Raw genomic sequence first — 18,618 nt, forward strand, 5'->3', positions numbered from 1 at the left:
CCAGCATAGAAAATGTGCGACACTCTTCTTCTGAGCATGAATGGCAGAATGATGATTTCGAAGCAAATATCATTGAGCAAGATGATGAACACATTGGAAAGATTTTACTAATCTTACTGTTGCATGCAAAGACATTGGTAATGTCATATCAGAAGACCCACAAAAGGTTTAGGTTTCCGAGGGCAAGCAGAAATAAGTGATAGCTATGCCGGTATTCTAAATAATGGCAACACATATTATGTAAACATAGTTCTGCAGTATTTTCATTGTTTATCGGAGCTCAAAGAAATCTTAATAATTTGGGAAGACGTATGGGTGCTCGGGGCTGATGTTCTATGGTTGATTTCGGGATGTGTAAGAGCAGGGCGAATACCACTATATCATACTCTCTTGACTGGGATGAGCTTCGCCTTTTTGTAGAAAAGTGATAGAATAAGAATTGTGATTTCTGCTGCTATTATGATATGCTTTTCTGATATTCTTTGCTACCACTCTTTGTTGTATCAATTATTTGTTGTGTGAACCATGTGGCGGGTCGAGCTCAGATGATTCAGATAGGATAGAATGGGCGTCAAAAATCGCCCGTGACATTCTAGGTGAATTCTAGCCGTTGCTAGCAAGGCCTTTGGTAATTTCTATATAATTTTTTTCGCGTTGCAACACACAGGCATTTTTCCTAGTTATTTTTAAAAATAATACACCATCAGCCCGCTGTTGACGATTGGATTTAGTCAGCCCACAGCAAGCCGACTGCACCTAGTCAGCCAATAGCCGGCTGACAGCTGGCCAGTCCGCCACGTGCAGATCGAGCATTGGCTAGGCCACACAACGAAGGGGCTGTCGGCGTGGCTTGCTTACGGGGCGCCCTGTCAGCCTATTGTCGACCGATCGGTCAGCTGCGGGCCGACAGGGTGCAGACCCCACAACGGCTGGCCTCTTCCTCCTTTTTCCTTCTCCTTCTCCCCACGCGCGCAACAACTCTCTGTTCTTTCTTTCTCCTCTTTCTCATTCGAAATGCCTCCAATTTCTACACCAAAATGAGCCATTTTTTGCGGATTTGGCATCGTGAATGGGTTCTACGTAGTTAGGGGAGCCAAGGGAGATCTCGATCTACTGATAGAGTAGCTTCTGTTGGGGAACACAGTATTTCAAAAAAATTCTACGATCACGCAAGATCTACCTAGGGATGCATAGCAACGAGAGGGGAGAGTATGTCTACGTACCCTCGTAGACCGAAAGCGGAAGCGTTAAGAAACGCGGTTAATGTAGTCGAACGTCTTCGTGATCCAACCGATCAAGTACCGAACGCACGACACCTCCGCGATCTGCACACGTTCATCTCGGTGACGTCCCTCGTACTCTTGATCTAGTTGAGGCCGAGGGAGAGTTTCGTCAGCACGACGGCGTGTTGACGGTGATGATGAAGTTACCGATGTAGGGCTTCACCTAAGCACTACGATGATATGAACGAGGTGGAAATATGTGGAGGGGGCACCGCACACGGTTAAGAATCAACTTGTGTGTCTATGGGGTGCCCCTCCCCCGTATATAAAGGAGTGGAGGAGGGGAGGGCCGGCCCTCTCTATGGTGTGCCCCAAGGGGGATTCCTACTCCTAGTAGGAGTATATTTCTCCCCTTTCCCTAGTCGGAGTAGGAGAAGAAGGAAGAGGGAGAGAGAGGGAAGGAAAGGGGCCCGCCCCCCTCCCAATCCGGATTGGGCTTGGGGGGGGGGGGCGCCTCCTACTTGGCCGCCTCCTCCTCTCTCCCACCATGGCCCATTAAGGCCCATAAACTCCCCGGGGGGTTCCGGTAACCCCCCGGTACTCCGGTAAATGCCCGAACTCATCCGAAACCATCCTGGCGTCCAAACTTAACCTTCCAATATATCAATCTTCATGTCTCAACCATTTCGAGACTCCTTATCATGTCCGTGATCACATCCGGGACTGCGAACTACCTTCGGTACATCAAAACACATAAACTCATAATACCAATCGTCATCGAACGTTAAGCGTCCGGACCCTACGGGTTCGGGAACTATGTAGACATGTCTGAGACTCATCTCCGGTCAATAACCAACAGCAGAACATATATGCTCATATTGGTTCCTACATATTCTATGAAGATCTTTATCGGTCAAACCGCATAACAACATATGTTGTTCCCTTTGTCATCGGTATGTTACTTGCCCGAGATTCGATCGTCGGTATCATCATACCTAGTTCAATCTCGTTACCGGCAAGTCTCTTTACTCGTTCCATAATGCGTCATCCCATAACAAACTCATTAGTCACATTTCTTGCAAGGCTTATAGTGATGTACATTACCGAGAGGGCCCAGAGATACCTCTCCGACAATGCCAACTCAAAAAACACCATCGGAGACACCTGTAGAGCATCTTTATAATCACCCAGTTATGTTGTGACATTTGATAACACACTAAGTGTTCCTCCGGTATTCGGGAGTTGCATAATCTCATAGTCATAGGAACATGTATAAGTTATGGAGAAAGCAATAGCAATAAACTAAACGATTATAGTGCTAAGCTAACGGATGGGTCAAGTCCATCACATCATTATCTAATGATGTGATCCCGTTCATCAAATGACAACACATGTCCATGGCTAGGAAACTTAACCATCTTTGATTAACGAGCTAGTCAAGTAGAGGCATACTAGGGACACTCTGTTTGTCTATGTATTCACACATGTACTAAGTTTCTGGTTAATACAATTCTAGCATGAATAATAAACATTTATCATGATATAAGGAAATATAAATAACAACTTTATTATTGCCTCTAGGGCATATTTCCTTCAGTCTCCCACTTGCACTAGAGTCAATAATCTAGTTCACATCGTCATGTGATTTAACACCAATAGTTCACATCTTTATGTGATTAGTTCACATCTCCATGTGACTAATATCCAAAGGGTTTACTAGAGTCAATAATCTAGTTCACATTGCTATGTGATTAACACCCAAAGAGTACTAAGGTGTGATCATGTTTTGCTTGTGAGAGAAGTTTAGTCAACGGGTCTGCCACATTCAGAGCCGTATGTATTTTTGCAAATTTTCTATGTCTACAATGCTCTGCATGGAGCTACTCTAGCTAATTGCTCCCACTTTCAATATGTATCCAGATTGAGACTTAGACTCATCCGGATCAGTGTCAAAACTTGCATCGACGTAACCCTTTACGACGAACTCTTTGTCACCTCCATAATCGAGAAACATATCCTTATTCCACTAAGGATAATTTTGACCGCTGTCTAGTGATCCACTTCTGGATCACTATTGTACCCTCTTGCCAAACTCATGGTGAGGTACACAATAGGTCTGGTACACAACATAACATACTTTATAGAACCTATGACTGAGGCATAGGGAATGACTTTCATTGTCTTTCTATTTTCTTCCGTGGTCGGGTTTTGAGTCTTACTCAACTTCACACCTTGCAACACAGGCAAGAACTCCTTCTTTGACTGTTCCATTTTGAACTACTTCAAAATCTTATCAAGGTATGTACTCATTGAAAAAACTTATCAAGCGTCTTGATCTATCTCTATAGATTGCTTGATGCTCAATGTGTAAGCAGCTTCACCAAGGTCTTTCTTTGAAAAACTCCTTTCAAACACTCCTTTATGTTTTCCAGAAAATTCTACATCATTTCCGATCAACAATATGTCATTCACATATACTTATCAGAAAGGCTGTAGCGCTCCCGCTCACTTTCTTGTAAATACATGCTTCTCTAAAAGTCTGTATAAAACCATATGCTTTGATCACACTATCAAAGCGTATATTCCAACTCCCAGAGGCTTGCACCAGTCCATAAATGGACCGCTGGAGCTTGCTCACTTTGTTAGCACCTTTAGGATCGACAAAACCTTCTGGTTGCATCATATACAACTCTTCTTTAATAAATCCATTAAGGAATACAATTTTGACATCCATTTTCCAGATTTCATAAAATGCGGCAACTGCTAACATGATTCAGACAGACTTTTAAGCATCGATACGAGTGAGAAGGTCTCATCGTAGTCAACTCCTTGAACTTTTTTAAAACCTTTCGCAACAAGTCGAGCTTTGTAGACAGTAACATTACCGTCAGCGTCTGTCTTCTTCTTGAAGATCCATTTATTCTCTATGGCTTGCCGATCATCAGGCAAGTCAACCAAAGTCCATACTTTGTTCTCATACATGGATCCCATCTCAGATTTCATGGCCTCAAGCCATTTTGCGGTATCTGGGCTCATCATCACTTCCTCATAGTTCGTAGGTTCGTCATGGTCAAGTAACATGACCTCCATAACAGGATTACTGTACCACTCTGGTGCAGATCATACTCTGGTTGACCTACGAGGTTCGGTAGTAACTTGATCTGAAGTTTCATGACCATCATCATTAACTTCCTCACTAATTGGTGTAGGCATCACTGGAACTGATTTCTATGATGAACCATTTTCCAATTCGGGAGAAGGTACAATTACCTCATCAAGTTCTACTTTCCTCCCACTCACTTCTTTCGAGAGAAAATCCTCTAGAAAGGATCCATTCTTAGCAATAGATAACTTGCCTTCGGATCTGTGATAGAAGGTGTACCCAACAATTTCCTTTGGGTATCCTATGAAGACGCATTTCTCCGATTTGGGTTCGAGCTTATCAGGTTGAAACTTTTTCACATAAGCATCGCAACCCCAAATTTTAAGAAATGACAGCTTAGGTTTCTTGCCAAACCACAATTCATATGGTGTCGTATCAACAGATTTAGATGGTGCCCTATTTAACGTGAATGCAGTTGTCTCTAATGCATAACCCCAAAATGATAGTGGTAAATCGGTACGAGACATCATATATCGCACCATATCTAATAAAAGTACGGCTATGACGTTCGGACACACCATTATGCTATGGTTTTCCACGTGGCGTGAGTTGCGAAACTATTCGACATTGTTTCAACTGAAGGCCAAACTCGTAACTCAAATATTTCGTCTCCGCGATCAGATCATAGAAACTTTATTTTCTTGTTACGATGATTCTCCACTTCACTCTGAAATTCTTTGAACTTTTCAAACGTTTTAGACTTGTGTTTTATTAAGTAGATATACTCATATCTGCTCAAATCATCTGTGAAGGTCAGAAAATAACGATACCTGCCACGAGCCTCAACACTCATCGGACCGCATACATCGGTATGTATTATTTCCAATAAGTCAGTGGCTTGCTCCATTGTTCCGGAGAACGGAGTCTTAGTCATCTTGCCCATGAGGCATGGTTCTCAAGTATCAAATGATTCATAATCAAGTGATTCCAAAAGTCCATCCGCATGGAGTTTCTTCATGCGCTTTACACCAATATGACCTAAACGACAGTGCCACAAGTATGTTGCACTATCATTATCAACTTTGCATCTTTTGGCATCGATATTATGAATATGTGTATCACTACGATCGAGATTCAATAAACCATTTATATTAAATGTATGACCATAGAAGGTTTTATTCATGTAAACAGAACACCAATTATACTTTGACTTAAATGAATAACCGTATTGCAATAAACATGATCCAATCATATTCATGCTCAACGCAACCACCAAATAACATTTATTTTAGGTTCACCACTAATCCCGAAGGTAAAGGGAGTGTGCGATGGTGATCTTATCAACCTTGGAATTAATTCCAACACACATCGTCACCTCGCCCTCAACTAGTCTCTGTTCATTTTGTAACTCCTGTTTCAAGTTACTAATCATAGCAACTGAACCAGTATCAAATACCCAGGGGCTACTATGAACACTATTAAAGTACACATCAATAACATGTATATCATATATACTTTTGTTCACTTTGCCATTCTTCTTATCCGCCAAGTATTTGGGGCAGTTCTGCTTCCAGTGACCATTTCCTTTATAGTAGAAGCACTCAGTTTCAGGCTTGGGTCTAGCTTTGGGCTTCTTCATGGGAGTGGCAACTTGCTTGCCATTATTCTTAAAGTTCCCTTTCTTTCCCTTGCCCTTTTACTTGAAACTAGTGGTCTTGTCAACCATCAACACTTGATGCTTTTCTTGATTTCTACCTTCGCCGATTTCAGCATCGCGAAGAGCTCGAAGAGTTATCTGATAGTAACTTGGTGATAGTGACTAGATAACTCTGTCAATCACTATATTATCTGGAAGATTAACTCCCACTTGATTCAAGCAATTGTAGTACCCAGACAATCTGAGCACATGCTCACTGGTTGAGCTATTCTCCTCCATCTTGTAGGCAAAGTACTATCAGAGGTCTCATACCTCTCGACACGAGCATGAGTATGAAATACTAATTTCAACTCTTGGAACATCTTATATGCTTCGTGGCGTTCAAAACGTTTTTGAAGTCCCACTTCTAAGCCGTAAAGCATGGCGCACTAAACTATCAAGTAGTCATCATGCCGAGCTTGCCAAACGTTCATAACCGTAGCGATCCGACCTCAAATGGTCAAATCTCTGTGCATAAGTGTCATCCCTGGATCGGTAATGCTGACACACACAGAGTACTTGAAGGATTTATAACAGAGTTTCAATCACACACTTAATACATCGAAAAGAGAACTTATTACAATAATATGGCTTAAACCCATCTAAATAAGATAACAGCGGATGGCTTCGAAGGTAAGTGAGTCCATCAACTCCAACGGCATAGCTGAGTGCACGACAACGACCTAGTGCACCTTACTCTTCGTATGAAAAGTCTGCAACATAATACGCTACAGCCTGAAAACGGGTCAGCACATGGAATATGCTGGCAAAATAACACTGTAGAGCAATGAACATGAAACAACTATAACTACATGCATATATGGCTGGTGGAGGCTCTACGGTTTTCATGTTTTTGCGAAAAGCCAATTTTTCCTTACAACAAAGGAATATATTTTGTTTAACTATCATGGTAGTTGATAAACATTGAGAATGGTAACCCCATCTCAATCCCAATTAAAGTAATCATTAACCCAACAAGTTAATTAAATAAAGTGACGAGATCAACATAATAATTCAAGCACCAGATACTCAAGATGTCCATAACTGGGGACACGGCTAATCATAATTAGATTGTACACTCTACAGAGGTTTGCGCACTTTTCCCCACAAGACTCAATCTCCTCCGTTGATTTTCTCGCACTACATGATGTTTGAGAAACGGATGACCGAGACATAGTCTTTCAGAAACATTAGCCCTTTCGACGGGTAAACCGTACCTCCTACATCCCCTACATCTGCTAGTTTACCACTGAAAGAGGTCACACAACATACTCAACTATGCCATAGCCCATAATGGCTTGTGGCTACACACGGGAGTTTCCAGCATCAATAACAATATGATCCCTTTGAGCCTGGGTGGCGGACCATAGGATGATCACACGAATTCCCTGGGATCTCCTTGGACAGCACTGGATTGCCCCAAGTGCCCACAAACAATCCACCCAGATGTGTGTTAAAGTAGCCACCTTAAATAAACCCTTAGTTCATAATAATACTCACAACTGTCATGAATCAATCAAACCAAACTGATACGTCTCCAACGTATCTATAATTTTTGATTGCTCCATGCTATATTATCTACTGTTTTGGACATTATTGGGCTTTATTATCCACTTTTATATTATCTTTTGGACTAACCTACTAACCGTAGGCCCAGCCCAGAATTGTTGTTTTTTGCCTATTTTAGGGTTTCGAAGAAAAGGAATATCAAACGGAGTCCAAACGGAATGAAACCTTCGGGAACGTGATTTTCTCACCGAACATGATCCAGGAGACTTGGACCCTACGTCAAGACACAAAAGAGGAGGCCACGAGGTAGGGGGGCGCGCCTACCCCCCAAGCGCGCCCTCCACCCTCGTGGGCCCCCTGTTGCTCCACCGACATACTCCTTCCTCCTATATATACCTACATACCCCCAAACGATCAGATACGGAGCCAAAACCCTAATTCCACCGCCGCAACTTTCTATATCCACGAGATCCCATCTTGGGGCCTGTTCCGGAGCTCCGCCGGAGGGGGCATCGATCACTAAGGGCTTCTACATCATCACCATAGCCCCTCTGATGAAGTGTGAGTAGTTTACCTCAGACCTACGGGTCCATAGTTATTAGCTAGATGGCTTCTTCTCTCTTTTTGGATCTCAATACAATGTTCTCCCCCTCTCTTGTGGAGAACTATTCGATGTAATCTTCTTTTTGCTGTGTGTTTGTTGAGACCGATGAATTGTGTCTATGAACAATATTTGAATCTTCTCTGAATTCTTTTATGTATGATTGGTTATCTTTGCAAGTCTCTTCGAATTATCAGTTTGGTTTGGCCTACTAGATTGATCTTTCTTGCAATGGGAGAAGTGCTTAGCTTTGGGTTCAATCTTGCGGTGTCCTTTCCCAGTGATAGTAGGGGCAGCAAGGCACGTATTGTATTGTTGCCATCGAGGATAACAAGATGGGGTTTTCATCATATTGCATGATTTTATCCCTCTACATCATGTCATCTTGCTTAAGGCGTTACTCTATTTTCATTAACTTAATACTCTAGATGCATGCTGGATAGCGGTCGATGAGTGGAGTAATAGTAGTAGATGCAGGCAGGAGTCGGTCTACTTGTCTCGGACGTGATGCCTATATACATGATCATGCCTAGATATTCTCATAACTATGCTCAATTCTGTCAGTTGCTCAACAGTAATTTGTTCACCCACCGTAGAATACTTATGCTCTTGAGAGAAGCCACTAGTGAAACCTATGGCCCCCGGGTCTATCTTCATCATATTAATCTTCCAATACTTTGTTATTTACTTTGCTTTTATTTTACTTTGCATATTTATCATAAAAAATACCAAAAATATTATCTTATCATATCTATCAGATCTCACTCTCGTAAGTGGCCGTGTAGGGATTTACAACCCCTTATCGCGTTGGTTGCGAGGATTTACTTGTTTTGTGCAGGTACGAGGGACTCGCGCGTAGCCTCCTACTGGATTGATACCTTGGTTCTCAAAAACTGAGGGAAATACTTACGCTACTCTGCTGCATCATCCCTTCCTCTTCGGGGAAAAACTAGCGCAGTGCTCAAGAGGTAGCAAGAACGATTTCTGGCGCCGTTGCCGGGGAGTCTACGCAAAAGTCAATATACCAATTACCCATCACAATCCCTATCTCCTGCATTACATTATTTGCCATTTGCCTCTCGTTTTCCTCTCCCCCACTTCACCCTTGCCATTTTATTCACCCTCTCTCTCTCTCTCTCTATCCTCCCTCTCTTTCTCTATTTGCCTCTTTTTGCCCGCTTGCTTTTTGTTTGCTTGTGTGTTAGTTTGCTTGCTTGTCACGATGGCTCAAGATAACACTAAATTGTGTGAATTTACCAATACCAACAACAATGATTTTATTAGCACTCCGATTGCTCCTCTTACCAATGCTGAATCTTGTGAAATTAATACTGCTTTGCTTAATCTTGTCATGAAAGATCCGTTTTCCGGCCTTCCTAGTGAAGATGCCGCTACCCATCTAAATAGCTTCATTGATTTGTGTGATATGCAAAAGAAGAAAGATGTGGATAATGATATTGTTAAATTGAAGCTATTTCCTTTTTCGCTTAGAGATCACGCTAAAGCTTGGTTTTCGTCTTTGCCGAAAAATAGTATTGATTCATGGAATAAGTGCAAAGGTGCTTTTATCTCTAAGTATTTTGCTCCCGCTAAGATCATCTCCCTTTGAAACGATATTATGAATTTTAAGCAACTTGATCATGAACATGTTGCACAAGCTTGGGAGAGGATGAAACTAATGATACGTAATTGCCCTACTCATGGTTTGAAGTTGTGGATGATTATACAAATTTTTTATGCCGGATTAAATTTTGCTTCTATAAATCTTTTAGATTCAGCCACGAGAGGCACTTTTATGGAAATCACTTTAGGAGAAGCTACTAAACTCTTAGATAATATTATGGTTAATTATTCTCAATGGCATACTGAAAGATCTACTAATAAAAAGGTGCATGCGATAGAAGAAATTAATGTTTTGAGTGGAAAGATGGATGAACTTATGAAATTATTTGTTAATAAAAGTGTTTCTTCTGATCCTAATGATATGCCCTTGTCTACTTTGATTGAGAATAATAATGAATCTTGGTAGGAAAAATTTTGGTAACAACGCGTATAGAGGAAATTTCAATCCTAGGCGTTATCCTAGTAATCCCTCTAATAATTATGGTAATTCCTACAACAATTCTTATGGAAATTATGATAAGATGCCCTCTGATTTTGAATCTAATATTAATGAATTTATTACTTTGCAAAAGAATTTTAATGCTTTGATTGAAGAAAAATTGCTTAAGATTGATGAGTTGGCTAGGAACGTTGATAGAATTGCTCTTGATGTTGATTCTTTGAAACTTAGATCTATTCCACCTAAGCATGATATCAATGAGTCTCTCAAAGCCATGAGAATTTCCATTGATGAGTGCAAAGAAAGAACCGCTAGGATGCGTGCTAAAAAAGATGCCTTTATAAGAGCGTGTTCCTCTAGTTCCTATGAAAATAAAGATGAAGATCTAAAAGTTATCGATGTCTCCCCTATTAAATCTTTGTTTTGCAATATGAATCTTAATAATGATGGGACTGAATATGATCCACCTTTACCTAGAAGATGTTCCAAGAATTCAGAGTTTTTAGATCTTGATGCTAAAATTAATGAAAGTGGGATCAAAGAAATTAAAACCCTAGATGTTGCTAAACCCACTATCTTGGATTTCAAGGAATTTAATTATGAAAATTTCTCTTTGATTTATTGTATTTCCTTGTTGCAATCCGTGCTAAATTCTCCTCATGCTTATAGTCAAAATAAAGCGTTCACTAAACATATCGTTGATGCCTTGATGCAATCTTATGAAGAAAAACTTGAATTGGAAGTTTCTATCCCTAGAAAACTTTATGATGAGTGGGAACCAACTATTAAAATTAATATTAAAGATCATGAATTCTATGCTTTATGTATTTGGGTTCTAGTGTTTCCACGATTCCAAAGACTTTGTGTGATTTGTTAGGTTTTCGTGATTTTGATGATTGCTCTCTAAACTTGCACCTTGCGGATTCCACTATTAAGAAACCTATGGGAAGAATTAATGATGTTCTTATTGTTGCAAATAGGAACTATGTGCCCGCAGATTTTATTGTTCTTGACATAGATTGCAATCCTTCATGTCCTATTATTCTTGGTAGACCTTTCCTTAGAACGATTGGTGCAATTATTGATATGAAGGAAGGAAATATTAGATTCCAATTTCCGTTAAGGAGAGGCATGGAACACTTTCCTAGAAAGAAAATTAAATTACCTTATGAATCTATTATGAGAGCCACTTATGGATTGCCAACCAAATATGGCAATACCTAGATCTATCTTTGCTTTTTATGCCTAGCTAGGGGCGTTAAACGATAGGCTTGTTGGGAGGCAACCCAATTTTATTTTTATTCCTTGATTTTTTATCCTGTTTAGTAATAAATAATTTATATATACTATATTTAGGTTGTGTTTTTTGTGTTTAATTAGTGTTTGTGCCAAGTAGAACCGTTGGGAAGACTTGGGGAAAGTCTTGTTAATCTTGCTGTAAAAACAGAAACTTTAGCGCTCACGAGAACTGCTGACATTTTTATGTGGAAAGTGCTACTTAGTTAATTCTTTTTGAAGATGATTAATAGATAAATTCCTCACGTCCAGCAATTTATTTTAGAATTTTTGGGGTTCCAGATCTTGCGCTAGCTACAGATTACTACAGACTGTTCTGTTTTTGACAGATTCTGTTTTTCATGTGTTGTTTGCTTATTTTGATGAATCTATGGCTATTAAAATAGTTTATAAACCATAGAGAAGTTGGAATACAGTAGTTTTAACACCAATATAAATAAAGAATGAGTTCATTACAGTACCTTGAAGTGGTATTTTGTTTTCTTTCGCTAACGGAGCTCACAAGATTTTCTACTTTAAGTTTTGTGTTGTGAAGTTTTCAAGTTTTGGGTAAAGATTTGATGGATTATGGAACAAGGAGTGGCAAGAGACTAAGCTTGGGGATGCCCATGGCACCCCCAAGATAATCTAAGGACACTTAAAATCCAAAGCTTGGGGATGCCCCGGAAGGCATCCCCTCTTTCCTCTACTTCTATCGGTAACTTTACTTGGAGCTATATTTTTATTCACCACATGATATGTGTTTTGCTTGGAGCGTCTTGTATTATTTGAGTATTTATTTGTTAGTTTACCACAATCATCCTTTCTGTACACACCTTTTGAGAGAGCCATACATGATTTGGAATTTGTTAGAATACTCTATGTGCTTCGCTTATATCAATTGAGTTATATAGTTTTGCTCTAGTACTTCACTTATATCTTTTAGAGCACGGTGGTGGATTTGTTTTATAGAAACTATTGACCTCTCATGCTTCACTTAGATTATTTTGAGAGTCTTAAATAGCATGGTAATTTGCTTAAAAAATCCTTATATGCTAGGTATACAAGATTAATAATAAAATTCTCTTATGAGTGTGTTGATACTATGAGAAGTTTGATGCTTGATAATTGTTTTGAGATATGAAGATGGTGATATTAAAGTTGTGCTAGTTGATTAGTTGTGAATTTGAGAAATACTTGTGTTAAAGTTTGTGATTCCCGTAGCATGCACGTATGGTGAACCGTTATGTGATGAAGTTGGAGCATGATTTATTTATTGATTGTCTTCCTTATGAGTGGCGGTCGGGGACGAGCGATGGTATTTTCCTACCAATCTACCCCACTAGGAGCATGCACGTAATACTTTGCTTTGATAACTTGTAGATTTTTGTAATAAGTATATGAGTTCTTTATGACTAATGTTGAGTCCATGGATTATACGCACTCTCACCCTTCCACCATTGCTAGCCTCTCTAATACCGCGCACCTTTCGCCGGTATCATACACCCACCATATGCCTTCCTCAAAACAGCCACCATACCTACCTATTATGGCATTTCCATAGCCATTCCGAGATATATTGCCATGCAACTTTCCACCGTTCTGTTTATTATGACACACTCCATCATTGTCATATTGCTTAGCATGATCATGTAGTTGACATCGTATTTGTGGCAAAGCCACCGTTCATAATTCTTTCATACATGTCACTCATGAGTCGTTGCATATCCCGGTACACCGCCGGAGGCATTCATATAGAGTCATATTTTGTTCTAAGTATCGAGTTGTAATTGTTGAGTTGTAAGAAAATAAAAGTGTGATGGTCATCATTATTAGAGCATTGTCCCAGTGAGGAAAGGATGATGGAGACTATGATTCCCCCACAAGTCAGGATGAGACTCCGGACGAAAAAAAGAAAAAAAAGAAAGATAAGAGGCCAAAAAAGAAGAAGAGAAAAGGCCCAAATAAAAAAAAATGAGAGAAAAAGAGAGAAGGGGCAATGCTACTATCCTTTTACCACACTTGTGCTTCAAAGTAGCACCATGATATTCATAGTAGAGAGTCTCTCATTTCATCACTTTCATATACTAGTGGGAATTTTTCATCATAGAACTTGGCTTGTATATTCCAATGATGGGCTTCCTCAAATTGCCCTAGGTCTTCGTGAGCAAGCAAGTTGGATGCACACCCACTTAGTTTCTTTTGTTGAGATTTCATATACTTGCATGGCAATCCCTACTCACTCACATTGATATCTATTGATGGGCATCTCCATAGCCCGTTGATACGCCTAGTTGATGTGAGACTATCTTCCCCCTTTTTTGTCTTCTCCACAACCACCATTCTATTCCACCTATAGTGCTATATCCATGGCTCACGCTCATGTATTGCGTGAAGATTGAAAAAGTTTTGAGATTTTCAAAAGTATGAAACAATTGCTTGGCTTGTCATCGGGGTTGTGCATGATTTAAATACTTTGTGTGGTGAAGATAGAGCATAGCCAGACTATATGATTTTGTAGGGATAACTTTCTTTGGCCATGTTATTTTGAGAAGACATGATTGCTTTATAAGTATGCTCAAAGTATTATTATTTTTATGTCAATATGAACTTTTATCTTGAATCTTTCGGATCTGAATATTCATACCACAATTAAGAAGAATTACATTAAAATTATGCCAAGTAGCACTCCGCATCAAAATTTCTGTTTTTATCATCTACCTACTCGAGGACGAGCAGGAATTAAGCTTGGGGATGCTTGATACGTCTCCAACGTATCTATAATTATTGATTGCTCAATGCTATATTATCTACTATTTTGGACATTATTGGGCTTTATTATCCACTTTTATCTTATTTTTGGGACTAACCTACTAACCGGAGGCCCAACCCAGAATTGCTGTTTTTTTGCCTATTTTAGGCTTTCGAAGAAAAGGAATATCAAACGGAGTCCAAACGGAATGAAACCTTCGGGAACGTGATTTTCTCACTGAACATGATCCAGGAGACTTGGACCCTACGTCAAGACACAAAAGAGTAGGCCATGAGGTAGGGGGGCGCGCCTACCCCCCAGGCGCGCCCTCCACCCTCGTGGGCCCCCTGTTGCTCCATTGACGTACTACTTCCTCCTATATATACCTACGTACCCCCAAACGATCAGATACAGAGCCAAAACCCTAATTCCACCGCCACAACTTTCTGTGCCCACGAGATCCCATCTTGGGGCCTATTCCGGAGCTCCACCGGAGGGGGCATCGATCGCGGAGGGCTTCTACATCATCACCATAGCCCCTCTGATGAAGTATGAGTAGTTTACCTCAGACCTACGGGTCCATAGTTATTAGCTAGATGGCTTCTTCTCTCTTTTTGGATCTCAATACAATGTTCTCCCCCTCTCTTGTGGAGAACTATTCGATGTAATCTTTTTTTTACGGTGTGTTTGTTGAGACCGATGAATTGTGGGTTTATGATCAAGTCTATCTATGAACAATATTTGAATCTTCTCTGAATTCTTTTATGTATGATTGGTTATCTTTGCAAGTCCAAATTATTAGTTTGGTTTGGCCTACTAGATTGATCTTTCTTGCAATGGGAGAAGTGCTTAGCTTTGGGTTCAATCTTGCGGTGTCCTTTCCTAGTGACAATAGGGGCAGCAAGACACGTATTGTATTGTTGCCATCGAGGATAACAAGATGGGGTTTTCATCATATTGCATGATTTTATCCCTCTACATCATGTCATCTTGCTTAAGGCGTTACTCTGTTTTCATTAACTTAATACTCTAGATACATGCTGGATAGCGGTCGATGAGTGGAGTAATAGTAGTAGATGCAGGCAGGAGTCGGTCTACTTGTCTTGGACGTGATGCCTATATACATGATCATGCCTAGATATTCTCATAACTATGCTCAATTCTGTCAATTGCTCAACAGTAATTTGTTCACCCACCGTAGAATACTTATGCTCTTGAGAGAAGCCACTAGTGAAACCTATGGCCCCCGGGTCTATCTTCATCATATTAATCTTCCAATACTTTGTTATTTACTTTGCTTTTATTTTACTTTATATCTTTATCATAAAAAATACCAAAAATATTATCTTATCATATCTATCAGATCTCACTCTCGTAAGTGGCCGTGTAGGGATTGACAACCCCTTATCGCATTGGTTGCGAGGATTTACTTGTTTTGTGCAGGTATGAGGGACTCACGCATAGCCTCCTACTGGATTGATACCTTGGTTCTCAAATACCGAGGGAAATACTTACGCTACTCTACTGCATCATCCCTTCCTCTTCGGGGAAAAACCAACGCAGTGCTCAAGAGGTAGCACAAACCATGTCTACGAGCATAGCATAGCAGTAAAAACATAACGTAGAAGTAACTCCCAGGGTTTGAATAAAAAAGGGCAATAGGTACTACCTCAAGTACTACTTCCCAATACCCACATGTTATCAAGTCCTAACCATGCAATGTTTGAGGGTTTAAACTAATGCATAAAAACTGGGTAATAAAGGGGTATGATCAAAGTGTTACTTGCCTTGCTGACAATCTGAAAACCCTAGTGAATCGTAGTAGCACGCTTCGCACTCCGGGAATTCTATCGCAAACAAATGATAGCATACACAAGCACTCAAGCAATAGATGCAAGGTTAAAACTCAAGAGAAAAGATCCAAATCGAAAGTATAAGAAAAGAGCTTTGATGAACCACAAGTATAGGGGATCTATCCTAGTCCTTTCGATAAGTAAGTGTGTCGAATCCAACGAGGAGCAGAAGGAAATGATAAGTGGTTTTCAGCAAGGTATTCTCTACAAGTACCGAAATACGTGGTAACAGATAGTTTGGTGATAAGATAGGTTGTAACGAGCAACAAGTAACAAAAGTAAATAAAGTGCAGCAAGATGGCCCAATCCTTTTGTAGCAAAGGACAAGCCGGAACAAACTCTTATAATAGGAAAGGCACTCCCGAGGACACATGGGAATATCGTCAAGCTAGTTTTCATCACGTTCATATGATTCGCGTTCGATACTTTGATAATTTGATATGTGGGTGGACCGGTGCTTGGGTGCTGTTCTTACTTGAACAAGCATCCCACTTATGATTAACCTCTATTGCAAGCATCCGCAACTACAACAAAAGTATTAAGGTAAACCTAACCATAGCATGAAACATATGGATCCAAATCAGCCCCTTACGAAGCAACGCATAAACTAGGGTTTAAGCTTCTGTCACTCTAGCAACCCATCATCTACTTATTACTTCCCAATGCCTTCCTCTGGGCCCAAATAATGGTGAAGTGTTATGTAGTCGACGTTCACATAACACCACTAGAGGCTAGACAACATACATCTTATCAGAATATCAAACGAATACCAAATTCACATGACTACTCATAGCAAGACTTCTCCCTTGTCCTCAGGAACGAACGTAGTTACTCACAGAGCATATTCATGTTCATAATCAGAGGGGTAATAATATGCATATAGGATTTGAACATATGATCTTCCACCAATTAAACCAACTAGCATCAACTACAAGGAGTAATCAACACTACTAGCAACCTACTAGCACCAATCCCGGACTTTGAGACAAGAATTGGATGCAAGAGATGAACTAGGGTTTGGAGATGAGATGGTGCTGGTGAAGATGTTGATGGAGATTGCCCTCTCCCGATGAGAGGAGCGTTGGTGATGACAATGGTGATGATTTCCCCCTCCCGGAGGGAAGTTTCCCCAGCAGAACAGCTCTGCCGGAGCTCTAGATTGGATCCGCCAAGGTTCCGCCTCGTGGCAGCTGAGTCTCGTCCCGAAAAGTTCCTCTTATTTTTTTCTCATCGAAAGACTTCATATAGGAGAAGATGGGCGTCGGAGAGCCACCAGGGGGCCCACGAGGTAGGGGGGCGCGCCCTAGGGGGGGCGCCCCCCACCCTCGTGAGAAGGGTGTGGGCCCCCTGGCCTTCATCTTTGGCGTGGATTTTTCTTTATTTCTTTTAAGACGTTCCGTGGAGTTTCAGGACTTTTGGAGTTGCGCAGAATAGGTCTCTAATATTTGCTCCTTTTCCAGACCAGAATTCCAGCTGCCGGCATTCTCCCTCCTTGTGTAAACCTTGTAAAATAAGAGAGAATAGCCATAAGTATTGTGACATAAAGTGAAATAACAGTCCATAATGTGATAAATATCGATATAAAAGCATGATGCAAAATGGACGTATCAACTCCCCCAAGCTTAGACCTCGCTTGTCCTCAAGCGAAAAGCCGATAACAATAAATATGTCCTCATGTTTAGAGGTAGAGGCGTCGATAAAAATAAAATACGGACATGAAGGCATCATGATTATTCTCATAACAGCAATATATATAGATTTTGTCATATGATTACTTATGTTCAAGTGATGATCTATTCACAATGCAAAAGTATAAATCATAAACCTTATTGGGCTCCGACAAACTATAATCTCAATCATTGAAGCAATTGCAATTTATCATAACATCGGAAAGAGTCTATGTCAGAGCTAGAAAGCAAGTCCACATACTCAACTATCATTTAGTCCTCCATAATTGCTAACACTCACGCGATACTTGTGGTTACGGAGTTTTAATCGGACACAGAGAAAGATAGGAGCTTATAGTTTTGCCCCACAACCTTTTACCTCAAGGGTAATGTCAACAATAATGGTTCATGCTCCCCTACATCCAATTAGATATATATCATGTTCTTTCCAACATGCTGAGCTTGCCAAAGGATAAAATAAAAAAGAAAAGGTGAAGATCACCATGACTCTTGCAGAAGGTAGAAGATAATAATAAAGGATAGGCCCTTCGCAGAGGGAAGCAGAGGTTGCCATGCGCTTTTATGGTTGGATGCATAAAATCTCAATGCGAAAGAACGTCACTTTATATTACCCCTTGTGATATGAACCTTTATTATGCAGTCTGTCGCTTTTATTGCTTTCACATCACAAGATCGTATAAAGCTTATTTCTCCCACGCCAATCAATCATACATATTTAGAGCAATTTTTATTGCTTTGCACCAATGACAACTTACTTGAAGGATCTTACTCAATCCGTAGGTAGATATGTGTAACATCCCGGATGTAACTTTCCCTATTTGTACTCCAACTCTTGCCGTTTCCGGCATTAAGTTAT

Source organism: Triticum urartu, chromosome 7A (assembly GCF_056163025.1).
Source record: "Triticum urartu cultivar PI428250 chromosome 7A, HENAU_Tu73, whole genome shotgun sequence".
In the NCBI taxonomy this organism is placed as follows: Eukaryota; Viridiplantae; Streptophyta; class Magnoliopsida; order Poales; family Poaceae; genus Triticum; species Triticum urartu.